The following is a 23,670-nucleotide window of genomic DNA, read 5'->3' as shown; positions in this document are numbered from 1 at the left end:
TGTAAATTTGGTTCAATTGAGAATGGTGGGCAATCCAATCACATTTGTACGATTCCCTCAGTAGTACTATCGTATATTTAATTTTTATAGAAAAATTTTGCAATACATTGTACGTTTGCAAGTAGCGTAATGATAAAAAAATTAATACGGAGGTCTCAAACAAATGTCTTGCCAAAGATGCTAATGGCATTGCGATCGCGATTTGAATTTTCTGAAAATCTGCCCCAGGGGATTTTTATATTCTGTCTCTTCGGGAGAATTATTAATGCTATATGTACAGGGATAGGGTGAATCAGTTTGCATAGACATCTGATGTGAAAGAAACGGCTCAATAGCTATCGTTTGCGGGTAACGTTTATTTGTCAATCCGTACCTGGCGCGGACTGGAATTCACACGTCGATGCTCATTTTGCACCACAGAAATTAATTGACGGGGTAGAACCTGAAAAATTACTGTATTTATATGTACGCACGAGCTATATTTATTATTTTTAAAATTTTAAACCGTTACTCTTTAGCCTGCGATCGATTGTTTTTCTAAAGAATGCCTTAATATGGAAAATTTCATTTCAGAAAAGGCTATAATCATATTGATTTTTATAATTTTACTATTCGGTATTGCCTTAAAAGAACCTCGGTCCTATCATAGATGATGTTGAGTTTCGTTTTTCCCCGTTGGTTAAGTGAAGCGATTGTAAGTATATGGTATTAAGTCACCCGTTGCCAATTATGAACTCTTTTCATTCGAAATATTCTTCTTCATGTACTTTGAAAGTCCCTTTAAATCGATCATGTTCATTAATTTACTTTCTTACTCATGTAATAATTTTCCGGAGGATTATTGTTGATTCTTTATATCTCCACGCAATTCATTTTATACTGCACTCTCGCTTTTATCGTTTAAACGGTTTACTCGCCTTTAGATTAATTTGATTTTTGAATTCGATTGGGAAAGTTGCTAGCTTGTAACGAAAACACCACAATTTACATGCCCAGTAATTGGCGCAACTACTATTAAAATTACAAATAAGTTAAACTTCAGATGATATATCAATTGTAATTATTCAAGCAAAGTCAGGCCAACATTCTAGGAGAATAGAGATCGTCGCCTCCATTACTTTTGAAAGAGATATTATCTCACTACATTTTATTTCGTTGCTTATTCTCTCACTTTCCATGCTGCTTTCTCTCTCCTTGGACTATATCTCCATGCCCTTACACTTCCTCTTTCATTTCGTCTCCAAGTTTAAAGTCCACGTTTTTTCACGGTCGACCTAATATCTTCTATCATTGGCTCTTTTAGCTTAACAACCCTTACCCCGTAAACATTTCTTATTATAATTCCTGTGCTTTTAAAATTGACTGAAATTAATTTGAAGTAATATATTTAGGATTCACTTTAGGGATTGAAAGAAATTGATGAGGTGAATTTTGCCTCTCTAGACCAACTCGCTAAGCCAAAGTAGCTAAGATGTCTTCGCCATGATTTATACAATATTTTTTCATATATAAGCATGGAACTATTTAAGCAATCATATTTTTTAATCAATTATAATTTTTTTTAAATATTTACATAGTTTTATCAACCATTATTATTAATTCTGCGATTTTAACGCAACCATCGTAAGTTTCTGATGGAATCTAGGAATGTCAGTATATACAGTTCATAATTTACGTAACTAAGTGAACGGACACTTTTTTTCACATGCAATATATAGGAATTTATGTTGTAGGAAATCTACAGTGACAAAACGGTGAGCAAGTTTTAAAGATTTCTTGCTATAACATCACTCAAATCTCCCTTTCTTCCCTAAAGTCTCGCTCTAATTACTTTCCATACCATACCCTGATCACCTGATTTACTACCCCCACTTTTGGTATGACGTTCACACCACCTCTTTGGCATTGGTTTCGAATTTCATATGATCCCTCCGAAAATTTCCCTCGTTACATGCGGATTAGTCTCACCTCACGACGCAATCCTCAAAGTTAGATGGAAGAAGGAAAGTAGACTCCGTTGTAACTGACCACGAAATTTTCCCTGAGTGCACTGGGGTCTTTTTATTCAGGTGGCAGCTCGACTTCCTCTCTTGCCACCATCTCGTTACCTTTCTTACTCTTCCACATCACCTCATCACCTCTTCTTCCTTAAAATCAACCACATTTCATCTCAGGGAATTTCTTAAGTCTGCGTGCTGCTGGCTCTTCGTCATGTGGCATTGGGAAGCCAGATATCAAGTAAAACGAATCATTCAGGCCAAACCGTAAACAAATTGGTCAAAAAGGTAGCTCATTTGGTGAAAACCTATGCGATGAATATAGAAAATAATTAGGATATGATATTTCAACGCTCTCACAATGAGAGAGACCATCAAATGAGATACCATCACGGCGATTGAAAACAGTCCACCTCTTATGGATATCGTGCTATTAAAGTATTCAGGCACTTTATATGTAATTATTTCTCTGTAATAGGCTAACGTCATATTTATTGTAAAGTTGAAATTGACTGCTTTAATTAATCGTACATCCTATTAATATAAATTGATGCATACGTTTCCGTAAAAATAGCCGTTAATACGGAGAAGAAATTTTTTTATTTTTATTCACTATTACAAAATACGATTTGAATTATTATCACCTTGGTATCCCCAGAAAATATTATTTATTGGGATTATATACATTTCATCGAACTTGGTGCTGTCCAGGACTCACTTCATTTATTTAAAATTCATTAGGATAGCAATATTTCAACATTTTTTATCGGATCCAGCCGCACTCTCCTCAGTCCCTCTTTGACGAAGTTTTCGGTGTGCCTTGCCGCCTTCATTTGGATTCTTTCAGTCGCTGAAACCGTGCCTTTTCCCTGCGGATCGAGAGCATTTGATACGCTCCCAAAGTGCGACCTGACTAGGCAAAAATGTGACACACTTCTTTTGTCATTTTTTATCCGACGTCGTCTTTTTCCCGACTATTCCGTTTAATGAATCCCTCCAACTTTTTCACCGAGAGACGATGCAGACGGAGCAGGGTGGGTGGCGTATTCCCCCGGTGCCCAACCACCCCGCAAGCTGCTTCAACAACCCCCCTCGCTAAGCCCACCGTTCTACGTGGCCATTTGACGCAGGGCTAGCGTTGATTCACACACACAAACCGGTAAAATGCGGTGGTTTAAACATAAATGTATGACGTGAAAAACATGTCAGATCAAAATCGGTAAGGGGTAGTCTTTGATGAATGAAATATTTACCTTTTAGGAAAGACTAGCGAAATGAAAACTTGGCTTTCCTTCCCATCATTTTCTCAGCATAGAGACTTGATAGAAGTATATAAACACGCTGGATACTCAAATTTGACGAAGCAATATAGAAAAGTTAGTTCAAAACCGATGATTTACCTCTTTCAGTTCTAATAGATTGATGAATAACGAAAGCTAAATACAGTCAAAGGATGTGGGCTATGCAAAAAAATCACCATAAAAGGAATTGTAAACAGGGAAGAGAAAAAATAAAATTTCTCAAGCTTAAAATAATCTTGAAATATCTTAAAATGCTACTATTTACCTAGAAAAGTCTTTCTGGGTGGGATACAGGGACGTACAGTAAAACCGGAAAAATCCTGGAGAAAACAGGACCTAAGACACACTCAGTAACAGAAAATATATGATCACGGAATATATGTAATAAGTGGTCGGATTGGGACTTAGTATGGTAACCTTAATCGCATAAACTTGTGAATGAGTGGTTTTATTTGATGATCTAGTAGTAAGTGATTGTGTGAGGAACGATAACGAGAGATGTACAGTCAGTTGAGTTTCATTTTGAATGTCTATTATTCCGCAGTGGCGGTGTACTGACAAAAATTAGTTAATAAACTATATAAAAACTAATATAAGAAATAAATAACAACAACCCAGAATTCCTGTTATAGGTAAAACAATCCCTTTTCGAGTTTGAACGGAAATGAAAGTTGCCACAAAAACGGAACGTAAGGTGTTTACCGTTTCACCCATCAAATTTAACGTTGTAAGGACATTTCATTGGAAGTTCCCATCCAAGATTACGCATCGCGTGCGGTAAATATAAATAATGACGACTAAGGGTTACCAAGGGTTTTCGACAAAAGAATGTTCATGTTATTATTTACATATTAATCAGTTTGTTAAAGGTTATTAAAATGAAAGCAAGCAGCTCATTTCAAGGAAGCAACCAGTTCATTATCCTAATCACTGAAGAATTAATACTCTTTAATCGAGGAAAATAAAATGGTGTTTCCGATAAAATTTAATTTACCCCCATCCCCGCCTCCTTCGTTTATCCTTTCGATGAAGGGTTTCACAGAATTCGCCCATGTTTACGCGCTGCTGTAATTGAACATCCGCCGAGTGACGTCATCGAGTTAACTGCGCCCGCCTTCTGTAGATCGTTTTTTGCGCTCGGACTCGCTCTGCGATGCTCGTCCCGGGGCCACTTGGTGCTCTCACCGACCGATGCGCTTCAATGCGTGAAACGGAACGAGTTGGTGCGCACTAGTGCGATTGATGCGTGAAACGGGAAGGCACCGGACAAGGTCTCTATGTGTTTTGTGTTGGTTTAGTAAATGCCCAAATGTTAGCGAAACAGAGCGCCTGCGTGGGCGTGTTTAGCCTTGTTCCTCTTTGACTGGAAATCGTATGAGAGAAAATCGATAAATTAAACTTCCGAGTTCAGTAGTCTACCTAACTTCTTTTAGTTCACCTAAGAGAAGTAATGTTTGTAAACGTTTGGAAAGGAAGTGTGGCTAATACATCGATCGTGCGACTTTGCTATAACTTTCTCGTCGATAACGGTTCTAAAAAACCCTCATGATAATTTTTATACATGCACTACTTGTTCGCTTTGAGACATTATGACCCTATTTAGATTTTCTCGTTAGTCTGCTGCTTTGTATTTTTCATCATTTCAGTGATTGAAAATCTTGTATAACCCTTTTACATCTATCAAATGTCTCAATTACCTCATTCTCCAAATGCTTGCTTGCACCGTGTACTAGGAGTAACATGGCTAATAACGAAATGTTACTTCCTACTAATCTACTTTTTCCGACGTCACTAAGTACTCGGCCAATGAATTCGTAGTTCTTCAAGGCGATTCCGCTTTTATTGCCCCCATTTACGTAATCTATCAACTCACCTGCGCCTGTGTATCGTATGCCATCCAAATGACCCAATCTGCACCCCCAAACCCCCCTCAACTACGTTTCACTTCGACCGAGGCCAATCGCATGCACCTAGATTATTGTGCATTAATCGTTCGTGTGCGAACCTTGAATAAAAACGAAAAAATAAAATGAAGGCACCCTCCACCATGCCGATCGGATTTAGTAGGGGCGGCGAGGGGACTGGGGGATCGGGTGAGGGAGGAAGAGGGCCGGGGGCGGGAGACTGAAGGGGAGGGATGCACGTGCGGGAGGTGGAAATGAAAACAGTTGAAATGCGGCCGCCGCGGCAATCATAGGCGATCAATTGCGGAGCGCGGATTTTCCCCTCCTCCTGCCGCGGCGGCTCTTTAAGCAAAAAAGAATAAAACCAGATATAAAAAACGGGGAAAGGATCGCCTCCCTTCCAACCCCCACCTCCTCCCTCATTCAAATTCGACGATGAAATGAACTCGCTACTCTTTCACGGGATTCATTGCGATGCATAACCGGTTTCGGAGTGGTGCGGTATCATTACGCGAAAGATAAATCATCATAGCATAAGCACTGTGGAATAGGACCAAGCGCCCGGTTCGTCGTGGGCATTGTTAAAATTTCCGCAAAATAAAAATAATCACGCCCGATTCAATCGAATTTAGTTCTTGCATCCCTCGGAGTGGCACGGAATGAGGCGTGCGGGGGGGAGGTGGGTGGGGAGAATGGGGGGGGAGTAACTTTATCCCTTTCATTTCATTCCCACCCCCGGTCCCAACCCCTCTCCCGCCTCCCCCCCGCAATCTCACCACCCCTGCTCCCCACATCTACCCCCTCCCGATGCGCTGCATCACTCTCTCTCTCTCTCCATCTCGTCTCGCTTCCGCGTCGGCGGGTGCAGAGAAGGAAGGGAAGGGATTCGCCCTTCGTCTCGAGCGCTTCCCGGCATCTACACATACACACTCCCCCCACTCCCTTTCGCCTCTCTCCCGCTTTGTGGCCGCGCCAGACAGAGACACTCCGCACTCCGGGTAGCGCAGCGGCGGTGGAGTGAAGGGAGGGGAAGGGGGTCAGGGCGGGGGTTTCTCGCATCTCCGTGCGGAGGGCGCGTTCGTCGTCGACCGCTTCCCATACTCAAGGACCCCATCTCCTGAGATCCAGTGTACTTGATCGTACCAAACTTCGGCTATTGCATGGTTTAGCCATTCGTTCCCTTGCGCGAAACATCTGGTCCCTCTCTCTCCTCGTCGTTTTACTCTTGGGACAGTATCTCCATCTCAGACCCCTCAATGACTGACTCACGTTCCTTACATTGTCTTCGTGGACGTTTAATTGAATTGCTATTTTGCCAAAATTTTCCGCCAGGAATCACGTATCGCCCGGAAATCGAGAGCACCCGGGTTAGAGTTTTTAAGGAGCGTGGTAGCGCAGTGGATAGAGAGCTGGGTCCGTGAGTAGAGGGCCGGTTCGATTCCTGGGCACCCTCTGTTCCACTCAGACTGTGTGATTTTTCAAGAATAAAATCTTCCATCGAAATTCAGGTAGCTTTGAGAAAGAAAATGATCTCCTAACTTGGATGTGCAAATTTATCATGTTGTGAGGCTTAGTGTTAGGTGAGCTCTAGCCCTAACCTATCAAGCCAACCTTCGTGACGTTTACTGCGATTTTGGGGTGCATTCTGATATCATGCCCCTTCTGATCGGTAATAACCCAGCCATTATCTGAGCGTCTGGTGATTGGTCACCGGTTTTCGCTTGTTTCATGTTTACATTCATTAAGTATGCTTCCATGTGTTGCATTGTAACCGGAATCCCTTTTTAAATATTTCTTTTTCTTTCCGAAATGAATACTCATCAGCCAATATAAATGAGAAAATACAAAGTCTTTGCGTGATTCGATAATCAAAATGTCGGTAGAACGTAGTAGTTGTAGTTTTTAGGGAAGGCGACCGACAGCTAAGGGTATTGGCGCCATTAGGGATGGTTGGTAAAGTAGGAAGAGTGGAGAGAAACCCTGCCGCGGCATTAGCTTACTATTAACAAAGGGCGCCAAGAGGTCCGCAGTTAAACGTCCATTCAACGGGTGGCGTACTCACTTAAAGTGCTCTCCACAGAGCACCTCAAGTAGGGATCCGGATATCACTGAAAAATATGTCGCCTCCAGGATTCAAACCCCGGCCCTCCCGGTGGGAAGCTATTACGTTAGTCGGTAAAACGTGAAATTGTTGGAGACGTGATAGGAATTCACTCATCCTCCCATCCTTTTGTTAAAGGAAAAAATTCTACAAAAATGAGTATATATCTGGCTGCCGTGGATTCTTAAAGTTCCGCATTTTTTTCCAGAGATCGAGGAAATGAGAGCATGTAAAAATATAAGTCAATATTGCATATGGAATAAATGATAATTCATTCATTTCAATTGACCTATCTTTTATGGTTTTGGATTTCATCAGAGAAAGATATTTGCGCTAAGGAGTTCCGCTGATCAACTGTATTCGGGAAAAAAATGACGGTTAAAAATGCACTAATTGACCATACAAAACACATTTGCGTATTCATCTTTTTACTTTGCCCCCTGCTTCCTATGATGCTGAAATTTCAAAGATATTTCTTAATAATTGAATTCATATTATGCATTGATACATGAATGACAACGTTGGCTATGTTTAGCTATCGTTAATTTCAAAGCTTTTATGAAAGACTCTTAGAATAAAATGTTCAAATCCAGCGTGAAAAATGTTTATAACAGATTGCATGTACGGGAATTGACTTTTCATGGAAAAACGTACGCACACTAAGTTTTTGCTAGTCACAAAAAAATCAGCTCTTATCCTAAATTAATAGGCTTGAATTTTTAAAGGTTTATCAATTCGGAGGAGTATTTTGTTTGACAACGTTCCACTTCTATTTTCTAATGTGTTCAAACTGTTGGGGTTTTTCACTTTTAATGGTTCAGAGGATGCAAAAATATGTAAATATTAGCCAAATATGCTCGGGTATATTGATATGAAGGCAAGAGCAGAGCATCCATCATTTGATCGAACTGCGACGTGGACTCTGCTGAGCTATGCTTGAAAAGGGAGCTCATTGAAAAATAAAATTCGGTCAGCAGAGTACTGGTGTGGAAAGAGCTGACAATGGCACGAAGTGGCAATATAGTGGAAGGAGTTGAAGTGAGGAGGAAGGGAGGGAGTGGAGAGAGTGTGGGGAGGGTAGTGGAGGAGGTGATTGGGGGGGGGGAGACGGAGGCTAAGCGTAGGGAGATGCACCCCAGTTGTCCGCAGCGCCCGAAATTGCGGCCAAGCTGCCCACCCCACCTCCTCCCTCCGTCCCTCTGCCTCCCTTCCCACATCACCTGCAAGCCCATCTCGCAACACCTCCTCCTCTCCTTTGTACCTCCCATGCCCCAACCCACTCAGAGCGACCCGGTTTATTCCCAGAGGTCGGCTCACGACAGCACCGCGCGTCTCCCGACACCGACGAATTATTTAGCCTCAACCCATTTTCGGTCCTGCTCGTTTGTCACGTGCTTATTTCGCAGTATCCAGCTCCCGCTGTGAGTCGGTCTCTTTCGAGTCTTCTCCATCGTCCGCCGCGACTCCCTTAACAACGATGCCACGCCCCTTTCCTCGGTGTTTCGAAAATCGAAATGGGGGAAGAGAGGAGGCTGGAGTTTTTCTGGGCGGTCGACTGCCTAAAGCAGAGGGTGGTGAGACATAATTTTCTCTCTCCGACGTAAATTTAAAAGAAAGGGCAGAAGGAAAGAGAAAGTTATAAAAGTAGGAAATCGACGAAAGGCTATCAAACTGGGAATAATATATGTATATATATATATATGTATTCCCATATTTTGAAACTGCATACTTTGTGCTACTGCACGCGAAATTTTATGTCTGCTGACTCCGAATTCTGCCAACTAAGCTTCATGACGCCGGTCAATTTACGTAAAATATTGTGTTGATTGTCTAGTGCTTAGGGGGGTGGGATTTACATTTGCAAATAATGTCTAACCTCCACAAAGTCAGTGTAAGAGAGGCTGTGTACTCACAACATATGTGGAATGTATCATAAATAAATGCATGGAGGTGTTGTCAAACTACTCTCTAAAGTATGCTAGAGACTCCACTGCCAGCAACACCACCTTTCTCAGTCCGCCCCCGAGTTTGCCCTCTCCCCCTTGCTCGGCAAATGCTCCGCCGCCGTAGCGCCCCACCCTCGCTCTATCCCCCACGGCTGCTGAGAAATGCAATTTAGCGTTTCTTCTCAAGTGGAAATCTCCCTCTCCATTTCTTTATCCGTTTCCCCCGCCCTGCGGTGCACGAGGAATAAATCGCTTAAAAGTCTTTAAAAGAGTTGCCCTACTTCGATTTGGGTCGTATTGATCTCACCGTTCCTCTCCCACCACGCCTTCATTCCATCCTGCCATCAACCCCTTCCACTTCTCGGAGACCTCGATCGCAGTCGTTTGATATCGAGAATGTGCACTTATTTTCGTGCCGCCTTGGCTTCTTATGTTTCTCAAGGGTAGCGAATGGGGAAGTTGGAAATGAAGCGGTGGAATCATTACGTCTGACCTCCGCCTGCTTTTTTAACCTCGCGGACGGTGCTTAGGGAAATGTTGAAGAGGAGGATTTGACACCTCCACGGCTATGTGGGTTGTATGCTGAGACATTCCGTGCAGGTTGAAATCATAATATAATCATTGTATAGCTTCAAGAAGCGCACAAAATAATGGTAAAAAAATTAATCTTCATTGAGTTTAAATCACGTATATTTCGGTGAATTTATTGTATATTTATATTCTAATATTAAATGGTAAAAACATTAGAGGCAATATTGATGTTACCGTAGTACTGTAATTTTAAAATTAGTGCATATTTGTTGTATGGAGTGCGAAACTCAAGAAATTGACGTCCATCCTATATGGAGTTAAGTAATTTGATATTTCACATACCCAAGAAGTTAAAATATTCCATATTGTTGTCTTTGATCTGCATTGATCCTCAACGGATATTGTTTCCTTCTGTCTGTCGAAACAATTTACAATATTTTTCTGACGAATCATAAAAATGCTGGTATTTTACTTGGATTTGGGTTTCTATAATGGCCTAAATAATATTTTTTTGGTGCTTGCTTATTTTTTATATAAGCACGTTGACAGATGAAAAAATTGAGAAAAAACAAATGCTCATCAATGAATATCCGACAGAAGCTGTATTTGCTCCTAGTTCCTTTATAAAAATAAAGCATTCAGTCATATTTATAGGAAATATGAAAATGGGATGAAGCATTTATGCTGAATATGACTGAATTTTGCCTCTTGGATAAAAACATCTTGGTGTTTTGTCTTCGTACCTCTTCTTCCAATGTCGAGAAACCAAGCGAGTTATCCAATTGTTAATTTTTATTTGCAATACTCTCACATCACCAAATGTAAAATAGTTTGACTATCCAAATCTTTTGACCTAAGGATTCACCAAAATAGGTGAAGAGGGGTTTGTGCGTCATAAGGAATGATGAATAATTCTAATAGGGCTCCTTAAATATTTCAGTTGCCCTACTCCTGCTATCACTTGATTGATTGAATCACACTACCATCGAACTCCTTGATTTTCATTTCTTTGAATGAAATTATGCGTCTGGAACGCGTCCTTTATTAAATTCAGCCTAATTGCTAGATTGGATACTGGCAAAAAGAGGCAATAAAGCAAAAGGTAAAAAAGGGGGAAATTCGAGGTAAAATGGACGAAACAGAGCGGATAGTGTGGGTACACCCCAATTCAGGTCGGGAGGATGAATCAATGCATCATCGCCTTTCTGTTTGCTCCCGGGCGACTGGCTACTCCCTCTCGCACCCAAACGCACGCCAACACCTATACCACGAACCTCCTCTCCCCGTATTCTCAATACAATCTCAAGGGATACCCTCGCTAAGACACCATTCCGAAGTCGCAACCCGAAAGGTCGAGAGAAGATCCTCCACCAGCTTGGTCGGCCATAGAGGGAGGGAAATGACAAGAGCCTGGCGAAAAGAAAGATTATGGATGAACTCAATCGCACGCATTGTCTGCATAGCCGAAGGAAATGACCCAAAACGCTCCTCAAAGAGAACATAATCTCCAAATTAAACTTTTTACCACCTTTAGATTGCGAGGTTTAATTTGGTGCTTCAACAAGGGATGGATAGGTTAAAGGCTTAATGTGAAATCTCCTGCTAAAGTAGGGATTATAGTATTTGAGGATCAAGCGGGAAATTGTGGATTAAAGACGATCCTCCGGGGCGTGACTAGTTGGGCTTCTAAAAGATTCCTCCCTGAATTAGTCACTCTATGCTAGAAAGTTGATCTATTCTTCATAAGAAAATGGGTGACTAAGTCACTACTGTGAAGATTCGTCGGTATTTTTGACCGGTCCAGAGCATGTGCGCGTAGCGTTTGTTACCTCGATGGAGCATTTGATTAATCTTACCTTTGATTAATATTGCCTTGCATAAAAAATCAAACAAAATTATTAACTTTAAAAGAACATGTCGCCAATTCGCTGGATTTGGTAGAGCATGTCGCCAATTCAGCGTGTGAGTTTTATAGGCATTAAAGTTCATTCTTTGCCACTTTTTTTGGATATTAAAAAATCAACTTCAAAGGTGAAAAGAGGTATAAAGGGTAGAGATTCGTTCTCGCGGAAATGCTTTTGGCTAATCTGGTGGGATGCAGCTTGGAAATTATTTCATATCTCTTTATCCGCATTACAGTTCATTGCATTTGTTTCTAATTGAAGTAGTAATCACTGAATATGGTTTTACCTTGGGCTCAATGGTTGAGAATCTGGATGATATTGTAAACGCTTTCTCTTCTGGAATCTAATGGATGTATCAAAGTATGAAGGGAGTTTATTTATCAATTAATTATTTTTGGATGAGCTACGCCTTCAATGGAATAATCCTTTTTTAACTCTAGAAGGAATCACGAAGCGAAAATCCCTGATAAATATACCTATTCGTGAGATGGTTAGCAGAGCAGTGGGAAAATTACTCGTTGATGAGTACCAGTTTAGTTTGCAATGATGGTGCCTGTGATATTTATTTACCCTTGGTGGTCGTTTCCTTCTCATATTTTATCCTGCCATTTTAAGCCGTTATTCTCTACTGGGGTCAACAACCGATACAAAACTCACCCTTCCGAAAAGCTTCGAATTAAACTTTTGAAAGACTAAACTCACGAGTGGACGGCATTATCTTCTCCCCACCCCCCTCCCTCCTCGGTCCTCTCTCCCGGAAATCCCATTCACCCACCCTCCGTCTCCGTCTCTATCTTCCCAATCGACCCTTGTCCATGTTTTAATCCCTTCCCTGCTTAAATCTTCCCCTTGAGCACTCGTCTTCATCCTCGTGCCCGAAACCGTTGCCCCCCGAAATCCAGCGCCTCCTCCCGGCCGTCTTCCTCTCTCCTTCCCCACCGCCAACTTCTTTTTATCTCACACCCACCCCCGCCCAATTCGCCTTGTTCCGCACTTCCCAGACCTTATCTCTTTATTCGCACGCAGGTCTACAAGACGATCTATCTTCATGTTCGCCACCCGAGGAATCATTCATTCGCCGCCCTCCCCCGAATATTTTAGCCTTCCTTCCCCCATCCCCCACGTTCTCATTCCTTTAACGAAAGTTCTTATCTGCGTTCGGTTTCCTCGACATGCTACATTTTACTCTACGTTTCGAAAACGTGCTCACATAATGCTAATATTAACATTGCGCTTGCTTTATCAACCCCCTAGGAAGTGAACCCAATTTCCAATGACCAAAAGAGGTTCTTTTTTCCATTTTCTGCTTGTAGTCATTACGAAGAAACTGTCGCCATCATTTTCTACTTAAGCCCCGGAAAATATGAGCTCCGTGAATTTGAAAAGACGAATTAAATGAATTTCCTACTATCTGATCGGTATTATGGAAGTTATTGGGACAATTACCTATTTTCCTAATCTTCTTTCCTCGAATGATGTTACTCTCTCACGGCTCGAAATTGTTTTGCTCGATTTCCCTTTCTCATTGTCAAAAAATAGATATAGGTTGACTATAAGTTCACTTTTAAAACAAATGTCTAAAAGTAAAGCTGGATTTGATGACATTTTTATCCGTTGAAAGCAGTTGATTAAAGGAAATTAAAGTAAATAAAAAGTAAAATAATGTGGAGCCAAAACTGAATAATACGTTTCATCAGAGCAAAAATATATGGCCTCACCAAGAAGCGTATTCTTCCTCAATGTCACAATTTCTCCCATGCGAGAATTTACCAACTTTTCAATTAATCTCGGCTAATAATTGCGCAAAAAATCTTTTCGACCATTCTTATATTGGAGGCAGGAGAAATGAGTGCGATAAGCCCTGACGTAGAAGCACGAGGCTATAAAATACGACGGAAGTATCAGCGAAATAAATAACGGGAAAACGCGGAATGTTTTCAGACACTCAAAGCGACCTTTCAGATATGTTGGCCACTCAAATTACGTGGTACTACCATTTGCAGAAAAATATTACAAAATCACCTAGTTTTTCATCAAAAGAATCGCGCTTTTAGTATGTCTGTGCGTGTGGCAAATGCCACTTACTCTCGGAGTGTATTATGAAAGACAAGACAAAACAATCGTACGACGAGCAAGAGCGGCGGAAATCTTTCTTCTGACTGCGCAAACAGCTCACACTAATCACTAAATTCATCGCTCTGCCAACGCTGTTTCAAAGTTTAAAGAAGAAGAAGCGAGGCAGCCTTTTGGGATCACAAAATATTTTTTCAATTTACCCTGGTGTACTCGTTTTATGGCAAGAAAAGGCAACGCTGCAAAGCCTTTTCCTTTGGAATCCTGGTGGAACATACGCTATGATGATTTGGCAACTGCAAAAAGAACGTAAAGAAACGCAGGGAGTTTCTCTTCATGTGATTAAAGAATATGTACATATATATCGAATAAATATTTTCGAGGTCCTTAACTATTCCTTGAAATGTTCACTATAATTAGAATGGTTAACTTGCTCCTAGTTCCAGCTCATGCCACAGTTTTTATTTTTTTTGTTTACTAACATATATGGGAGATTGCTTGATCCGAAGTCAGAAATTAGGGTGATCTGCAAAGTACCTTGAACTTAAATATTTGTTTATTTATATATAACCTAGTTACTTATATTTGCTCAATATATGTGCTTTCCGGGGTGCCACTTTATATAAAATAAACACTCATTAATACCGCAAAGAGTAACTCATTTTAAACTCAATTTTTTCACATCTAGTGGGGGCAATTGTATAATGAACAATAAATACGTGCTACCAAAATATTGGGATTATCAAATTTTAGACATTTCGACGTAGCTTTAATCACTATATTTATTAATTGTTTACTGTGGGCACAAGGCTGTATTGTCTAAAGTCCTGCAGTTTCATAAATCCCATCTTATCCTTTAAGCAATTTACAGGTAAAATATCCCTCCACATAGTCTTCACAAATATATACAACATATAGGATTTATTATGAAAAATTATAACTCTCCCGGTAGCCTAGATCTGTTTGCCTATTGAAATACAGTGGCACTGCATCAGATTATTTTTGTTCATCGAAAGTATTTGCGGAAAATTAATATCGTGAAACGAAATGAAAACATAATGATAAAAATTAGATGCAGATACAAAAGTTCCTCGAGAATTATATTTTTATTATGCACATTAGCTAATTACTGAAAAGCGAAGAATTTGAGTTAAGTCTGATTTAAATGTTGTTTTTTAAGTAAAAATGTGAATGCTTAAAAGGTCCTTCATGACCAAAGAAGGGAAGTAGCGAGTCGAGAGGAGCGAGAGATAATCAAAAGTTTACAAAACATGGGCGCAACTCACGAAGTCGTGGACTTCGTGCGTAACATGGTGGAGGAAGGGTCAGTGAAAATTCAAAAGGCAGCTCTCTGTTTCGGCGCGAGTGAATTATGGATGAAGTACATAATATTTCGTGTGTAACGTTTATCCGTCCTCGCATACACGTCTCTTGTGCTGACTCACATATTGTATTGCGGGTTAACTTGTTTGTATAATCAAAACAATATGTGTTTAATTGGTATAAGATCCAAGGGAAGTTGGTAGTTGGCGTTGATATTTCTCTGATTTTAAAAGTACTGTGAATATACACTTAAAGCTATGACTTACTCGAATCATGAAATCATTCTTTTCAAATCTATTTAAATTCATCATATTATTTTTATTCATCGAAAATATTTACGGACAATCCATATCGTGAAACGAAATAGAAATAGAATGACAAAATTAGATGAAGATGCAAAATAGCCTCGCGAATAATATTTTAATTGTGCGCACTGGCTGAATACTATGTGAATTTCATAAGTCATAACACCCAGATTAATTCAAATTGAGTTTTGTTCTCAATTATCAAAATCAATTCTTGGGCTGATCACTGTGATAATGGTTAGCGAAACAAAATTTCAATTTAATTCTAAGGTGGCTTCGTGTAGTTAAATGGACTCTTGCTTCTACAATGGTAAAAGCGCGACGTTCATTGGTGTTTTTATCACTTTCATTTGGAGGATACTCCGAATAGGTCATCAATCTCCGCACAAATATTCTACATACTAAGCTCCTTTCTTTTTGGCTGTAGTGAATGTTGCAACTAACATTGACTATACTTAGTCGTATGATCAAGCGGTTTCTTATTTTATCTAATCTAAAATTTCTCTTAGACATTTAATTTTTCATCCAACCTGTCTAGCGGCGTGAACTGTGGTTCGGCTTGCCTGGAATTGTTCTCAAATAAATAGATTGAATGCTTGTCTACAAAAACAGTAGTTTAACAGATTGTGGAGGCGTATGCTATGAGTTACTAAAAGCTATAGGTTATGGCAGCTGCTTCTGATTCATCATGCAGCTTCAAAAAATAATTATTCATTTATTCATAAATCATTTACGAACATTTTACATTTGCCGAATATCGGCTACAAGATATCTGAGGAACCGGTTCCATCGTGAAGAAGGAAAGAAGGGGGAAGGGTTGCATAGATGGAGGCCTCCGTCTGCTGACACCCTTCCTCTTACTTTAACTCCCCCCTAACTCCTGAAGCCTCTCTTAACCCTCGGAAGAGCTCCTCCAAAACAAGGAAATAAATGGAAACTTTTCTCCCTCCTCCCTTCTCTCTTTTCTATCCATCCTTATATTGCTCTGATCCATTGTCTTCATGTTAAGGCTATCCATCAATATATTTTATGTTTTATTATATTTTCAAGCTTATATTCTTTCCTCGCTTACTTCAATCCCTATTTACTTCGTATTGTCTCGTGAAAATTTTAAGATTACCTGGGAAGATTTTCTCTGGGATATCCTAAAAAAATCTAAATATGTAGTTATAATTTATTGTATTAAAGACATTGCTTTGATTTGAACGTAAGTAATTATCCCTTTTATATTAATATAAAAAAATATGTGATGATTAAAAGTTACTCCCTATTGAACTGAGCTGTATAAAATTCGTTCGAGTGTATTAGCAAACTGCCTTATTTCAAGATGCCAATCGCCCTCCGTGGCTTTCTGGATATTCATAGCGTTTTACTAGCGGATCTATGCTCATTTGAGTAGTCTGACTCTAAGGAGCATGACTGCCTAGAGTGCTCTCTTGTGGCTCTAACCCCATTCATTATCAGTATTTCACAAGGCGATTTGGTTGACAGCAGCTCTTAATTCTTCTCTCTCTATTACCGACTCCCGGGAGTCTTCTAGCTCCTCCGTCCAACGTCGCCGGCGGCCCGCTTGATGACGGTATCTAAGTCGTGGAGGGTGCGCCTTTTCGTATCCCTTCTGGAAAGATCTCCTTCAGAAGGAATTCCGCACCCCAATCGCAAACGCATGGGCTCGAACATACGTAAATTAACGGAAATAGTGGGTTTTTTTTGTTTAATAAATGAATCATCTAAGTATTTCACTAATATTACAATCAGAACAATAACCATGAAAAGATCATTGACCACCACGAAAGGTATTGGGCAGTTTCAGGGGAAATTTGGTCATTTCCTTAATGGGTGCACCGCGAAGATCAAGCGTGTAATTGGGAGTTAGAGAGTACGAATAAAAAATAGACATAGGAAATTGTAAAAAATTATAGAGCACAAAAATAAATTCATACATTATAAATGGATAAGGATCGATCATGAGAGTGCAAAGAAAAATGAAAACATGATTCTCATCGTCTCTCGCAAATGAATTTGCCTTGTGCATATGATTGCGGATATTACCCGTGCAGAAAATATTTATGAAATAAATGAATTTTTTTGAAAGGCAATAGTCTAATCGTACTGAGGCGAATAAAACAATTTTCGTGGGTTTTCTCTTTCGTTTTCCATCAGGTAATTTGCCTCTTGGGCACGATTTTTGATCATACGTCTCCCGATAAGCAGTAATGATAGTGATAGTGACAAGAATCGCATTATGTTTGGTTTTGCTTGAGGAAATGTGAAGGCGAGCAATGTAATATCCCTTATCCAACGCTTAAATGACGGTGACTTTAGCACAAACGCACGTTATAGAGATCCGTGATTGCGTTCCTAGTGGCACGCTAAAATTTTTCGGGAGATGACAAAACATTTGAACTCATGAATTATGTATGAAACCAAAACAAAAAGCCGTCTTGAACCCTACGGTTAGTTTGGAGCTGAAGGTCAAGCTCACCTATAATACTAGGACGCAGCCCTTGTATAATGCACGCATTCTGGGTTGAAAGCCCTTTTTCCTTTCTTTGTGCCACCTGCGACTTCCCAGGGAATCTCCCACACAAAATATCACATGGCTTGGTGTTTTGGCTGCAGGTGTACATATACATCATCAAGGAGCATACTGTCCGAAGTAATTTCGGCTACAAAGGTGCCGGCAATGAACATTTCAATCTAAATTTAATGATTTATTGAACTGTATTTTTTAAGTTGATTATCACTGAAGCTACAGCGGAAAACAGTAACATTTAAATTATATATCATAATGTTACAGAATGGGAGTTCACTTTATATTTGATACCCTATGTTTTTGTGCTTGATATAAAAAAATGATTGGAGTATATCACCTGCAACATTTGATAAAATTCCATAAGATTCAAGCAATATAACCAAAGATGCTGGGTAGTTCTTATCCGAAATAACGCTAGATCCAGGATGATTTCGCTCTGCTGCTCTCGATTTAGTTTTCGGGTTTTGTCTGATGTTACCATTAAGTAACTAGTATTATATATTTATGTAGACCTTCATCATTACCTTCATTATTGCTGAAGTGTATTCATGTGTAGAAGATTAAAAATTAAATCTATTCTCTATCTAGATTTTAAATCCGAGCACAAAATCATCCAATCTCCTTTAAAGGGATCTAATATCCGGAATAAATTTACTAGAAATGTGCGATAAGATTTTATCATAGGGTGTGACTATACGTTGCACATGATCTTCATGAAAGTTTAACTGTCTCGAAGCTGCAAAAACCCGCTCAACCGTTTGAAAAAATGTACTAAAAATAGAAGGGCACAAAGATATAGTTTTCCAATTTTTAAATTTTAATTGAAAATTTATTTTCTTCTTTGGTGTGTTGCTTAGTGTTTTTAAAGCGGCAATAACAGTCTATGCGATTGGTTTTTGTTCACGCACAGTGTTTTACTGTGAAGAGGAGCACCATACTTCATTGCTAGGAATAAACTCTAGGGTGCTGTAGCAGTGTTATAATAAGGATTTAGTAGACTCTTGTTTAAGTAAGTATTTAATAAATGATATTTAAAAAAATGCACTTGGTATAGGAACTGCTAGTATCAAGAATTGATAATATGGGAAATAGAAGAACTATTAGAGCTAAATGAGCAAGTAATAACCGAGAGCTAGTTAGCAAGACATAGGCATAAAGTCAAGTTAGTGATGTATTAAGGGTTTCTCGTTTAAAGTGATGCCCCATTCAAATGAAAGGGCCTTAATATCCTGAATAACATGCAGCGTTCCTTGTTCTGTAATCGCAACTGTTTTCGAAAACAGCATGCCTTTGTCTGGTCGCTTTGAAAATAATTAATGATTGCCATGATAAGTCATAAATACATGGACTTGAATAGAGGTAAATCTGCGTAAACTAACTAACATAAACTAACCTCTCACTTTAATATTCCGTCCGAATATTTCATGATTCATTCATTGCTGATGTATCCGCAGTAATATTTTTAATAATCAACTAAAGTAGTGCGCTTTGTGTGTATACTATTTACAGCATGGAGATAAATTTTCTTCGCATGAAGAAATTTAATTCAAATGCGTCGAATTATCATATTTTATCAATTTCCAGATGGGATTTGAACCGAAGATATATGCGGTAACTGGCTCCTATAATGAATGCTCAATAAGACCTTTTCAACCACGTTTCTTTACCACAAGTATCAGTAGCCGGAAAATGACCTATTTTCATATTTTTAAATAAATATTAATTGAAAATTTTAAATTTTACTTTGGACCAACCTATTGTCATTAAATCAGCTTCAATAATATTAAGGATGAAAAAGAACGCCTCAGGTCATTTTAATATTTCGATAAAAAATGCCTACCCTTTGGCTTTGACCTCTTGTCACAAAAATGACAATCTAGATGAAATTGTGAAACATGCCCTATATTCACGTGAAGGTAAAATATTTCCGAATAGTCAACCCTTTCACTAATATATTTAATAATGGAAAAAAATACGATGATAATCTAAATGATACCTATTCAATCCATTACTTTTTCATCCGATGTTTATTTTTTTCCACTCTAACTATTCGGTAGTAATCTACAAGAGTTGAGTTAATATGTTACATATTATGGGATGGATATAGAAAATAATACAATTTGAAATTAATTTTGTTAGTATATATTAATATATATTATGGTATCTACACTAATTTTTTTCGATTACGAAGCTTTTTACGCTTCGCTTAACCCTTAACACTTTTGCCCTTTACCAGTTGACTTGGTATCCTTTATTCGCTCCCTTCGTCCTCCCCGGGCTACCTTTTTGTTCCCTATTCTTACCATCCATCAGCCTTCAAGCTTTACAATCAATCTTCTACCAAATCCAATTCGCTCCACATATTTCCGATTGTCAGTTTTTTCCCGTCCTTGCCCGCTGCCTCTTCCGCCTCCTTCCCCCGCGCCCTTCCTTCCTTTCACTATTTTCTTCTTTTTTCCCCTTCCTTCCTCTATTTCTTACCTCTCTTTCCTCTGTCTTCGTGCATCCTTGACCCCCTTTTGGGGAACCGCTCCACATTCGCTCCTTTCTCTTCTCTGTTTTTTGCCCTCGCTCTCTACTCGTGCCGCGTGTTCCGGCGCGAGTTGTGAATCAATGATCGCGCGGAGTCGCCGCTGAGGAGCCTTTAGCGGGAAACATGTCGCAAGGGAAGGCGCGCCTGCGAACTCGGTCGCTGGGAATTGTGGGAAGAAGACGAGTATTTCAAACCGAGTCATTTGTAATAGATAGAGCGTTGAAATTATCCTGGAGTTTTTGACCTCGCGAGACCCTTTCGGTAAACCAAGAAACACACACCACCTTTTCTTTGAGTACAATTGTGCTTTCCCTGTTCAAAAGCAGGCCGTCATTTTGTGATCTATACTGGAGCGGAAGAATGTGTTTTTTTGTGCGCTTAATAAACGGGAACTAAATCAAACATTCCCTACAGGTCGACCATAGTAATTATATTGTGCGACGAAATCGGGTACATTATTTTATAAAATTTTGGTGACAATGTCTAATTATTTTAAAGTGTGTCATTTAATGTTAAAAAACATAATTCTTGAAGTTACCTTGAAATCTGTGTCCACTCAATGGTACTGCAATTCACTGTCATTTTCTTGAATTTATTAAATTATAATTTATTCATATTCTAGCCTTTATTAAAATTATTTCTCTAATGATAATCAATGAACAATATACTAAATCAATTTTCGGAAACTAAGATTAAAAGAGAGGCAGTATAATGTGGCAAAAAAGGTTTTCTGGAGTTTATTTGACTACTTTTTCTATGAATTCTGTACATTCAAACTTTGGAGAAATTTAATTCTCATACCATTTAATTATACACATTACCAATGCCAATGGAATATATTGAATCTAAAATCAAGGAAATTAAAATGTGATTAATTGACAAACAGCGTGCATCTATTAGCATCTATGAATGTTTCTATTGCCAAACGGAATCTTTTAGTTTGGATACATTACGCGTTTTTACGCGAATTTATGATATGTGTAGGCACCAGGGGCATTCAAATGAATTGCCCTTAACTAATTATTTTTATATTTTGTCATGGAGTATATCTCCTCATTGAGTGATTAGCATAGTAATAAATTATGAAAATTATCTTTAGGCAACCAACAAACTGATGAAGACGTTATATGGGCAATATCAGTCGAAAAAAAAAATTCTTCGCATTCATAACAAATATGTGGCACGCAAAACGATCGGTTCCTCTTAAAAATCAATCATATCGACGTAAAGAATTTCGATGGCATGATTCCCTGATTCGGGAACGTTTTGTGTTGAGCGGGACCGACCCTCGCAATCGTGAAGGAGAGGGTGGCGCTGGAACGTCGGCGTGCAGCGGGCGCCCGGGTGCGCAAGTCAAGCTTCGAAACCCCTTTGTCTACACCCCAATGGCGTTTCCGATTCCTCGTGAGCAACCCCTTTCTCGAATTTCCCCCTCCCTTAGTACCCTTCGTTCCTTTTCCTCCGGAGAGCTCTCCTCCTCGTCATTCATCCCTCCCCGCGCCCCTCTCCGCAACCCCCCCCCACGGGTCTTCCCCGACGAGGGGAAGACCGTGGCCGTGCCTCTCCCCAACTTAGACCATTCCAACTCCCCGTTGATCAATGTTCGAACCTCCTTTCTGTTATTTTTTTCATCCCCCGCCCACCCACCCCATCGGGGGCCTCCCTTTCCTTCGAACCCACCTTCGACCCCCTCCTACTTCCTCCGTCCCGCGTCTGCCTCCACTCTTTTGCCTCTCACAGACAGAGAGAGAGAGAGAGAGTGAGTTGGAGGGAGGGAAAGAAGAAGAGAAAGAGAGAGAGACGGACGACAAAAAGGAGGAGGAAAGGAAAGATTCAGAAATATGGGGCGGCTACGCCTCCTGCAGGTCTCCTACTCCCACAACCCCCAATCCCCCAAAGCCATCCCGTTCCCACCCTCGACCAATCCCTTCCCCTTTCCATTCCACGACATTCGATAAACCCATTCTCATCTCCCGAACCCTCCTCATTTCATTTTCCTTCTATTCTCTTTTCAATTATTCTCTTTCTCCGTCTCCTCTTTCTCTCCCTTCCCTCGGCCTCTCTTCTCCTGTCTTCAACCCCCCTCATCTCTCCCAATCGACTTCGCCCTCGGTCACACTGCGTCCTCGAGAGTCCCTCCCCATCGCTGGTCTTGGTCTCGACGCCATCACTATCGCCGACTCTCGCGCTGGGACCCAACGCACTTTGCCTGTAATGTTTTCCTTCTGTCAGAGGGAGTGAGGATTTTTCTTAGTCAACTATTCGTGGGACAGCGTGAAGATGGAGGCGGTACGCGAGGGACAATGACGTTTTTTGCACAATAATACCTAAATTCGAAATATAACTAATTAAGGCGAAGTATACATGTATATATATAAATATATATTTGAATATATGTATAAATAAATAAATATAAATATATATGTATATATATGTATGTATATATACATATATATATATACATATATGTATGTGTATATATATATATATATATATATATATATATATATATATATATATACTATATACATAATTATATGTATCTTATGTCTTCCGTAAGTCAGTCAATGCCATTGTATTCAGTAAGTTTTTAAATTTTAAATAAATGTTTAATAATATTTTATACGTAGGTATCTATGTACTTATATGCGTGTACATTGGACATTGCTTAAGGCGGAAAAGATAATTTCTTCGAAACTATATGTATCTATATGTATACATATATATATACATATATATATATATATAGTACCATTTAACTCTCTCCCGCCCTTCCCCTATTCCTCTTGCACTTCCAAGAATGTAGTTTATCTTCTTACCTGTAAACTCTGCCCGTCATTTTACATAGGCCAATGTTCCACACCACTTAACATTAGGATTAATAACCACCGCGCCTCGTGCAATCCCTCCTCCCCGTCCGCGGGTCTCCCCATCCCTAAACATGCTTCCCATCATAATACCCCTTTCAACCTGTGCTACAATGTTTCCGTCCTGGCCTCCCTTCCCACATCCGATAACCCTATACAATTAAAAACACTTGAAATGGCATTCATTTACATCTGTATGGCCTATCAGCATCCGGGCCTCAATGTCGTTCACTGATGGGAGTGGCCTAAAATTGTTACTTTGTGGAAGCCCACCCTCACCCCTCCTTCGCCTCCCGTTCTCCCCTTCTCCTGGCCCCCTTCCCTTTCTCTCGCACCCCTCACCTCAACA

This window comes from Hetaerina americana, unplaced genomic scaffold, assembly GCF_022747635.1.
Source record: "Hetaerina americana unplaced genomic scaffold, ioHetAmer1.1.p SCAF_1, whole genome shotgun sequence".
In the NCBI taxonomy this organism is placed as follows: domain Eukaryota; kingdom Metazoa; phylum Arthropoda; class Insecta; order Odonata; family Calopterygidae; genus Hetaerina; species Hetaerina americana.
The sequence above is the reverse complement of the archived record's forward strand: the minus strand, read 5'-3'. Positions refer to the sequence as shown.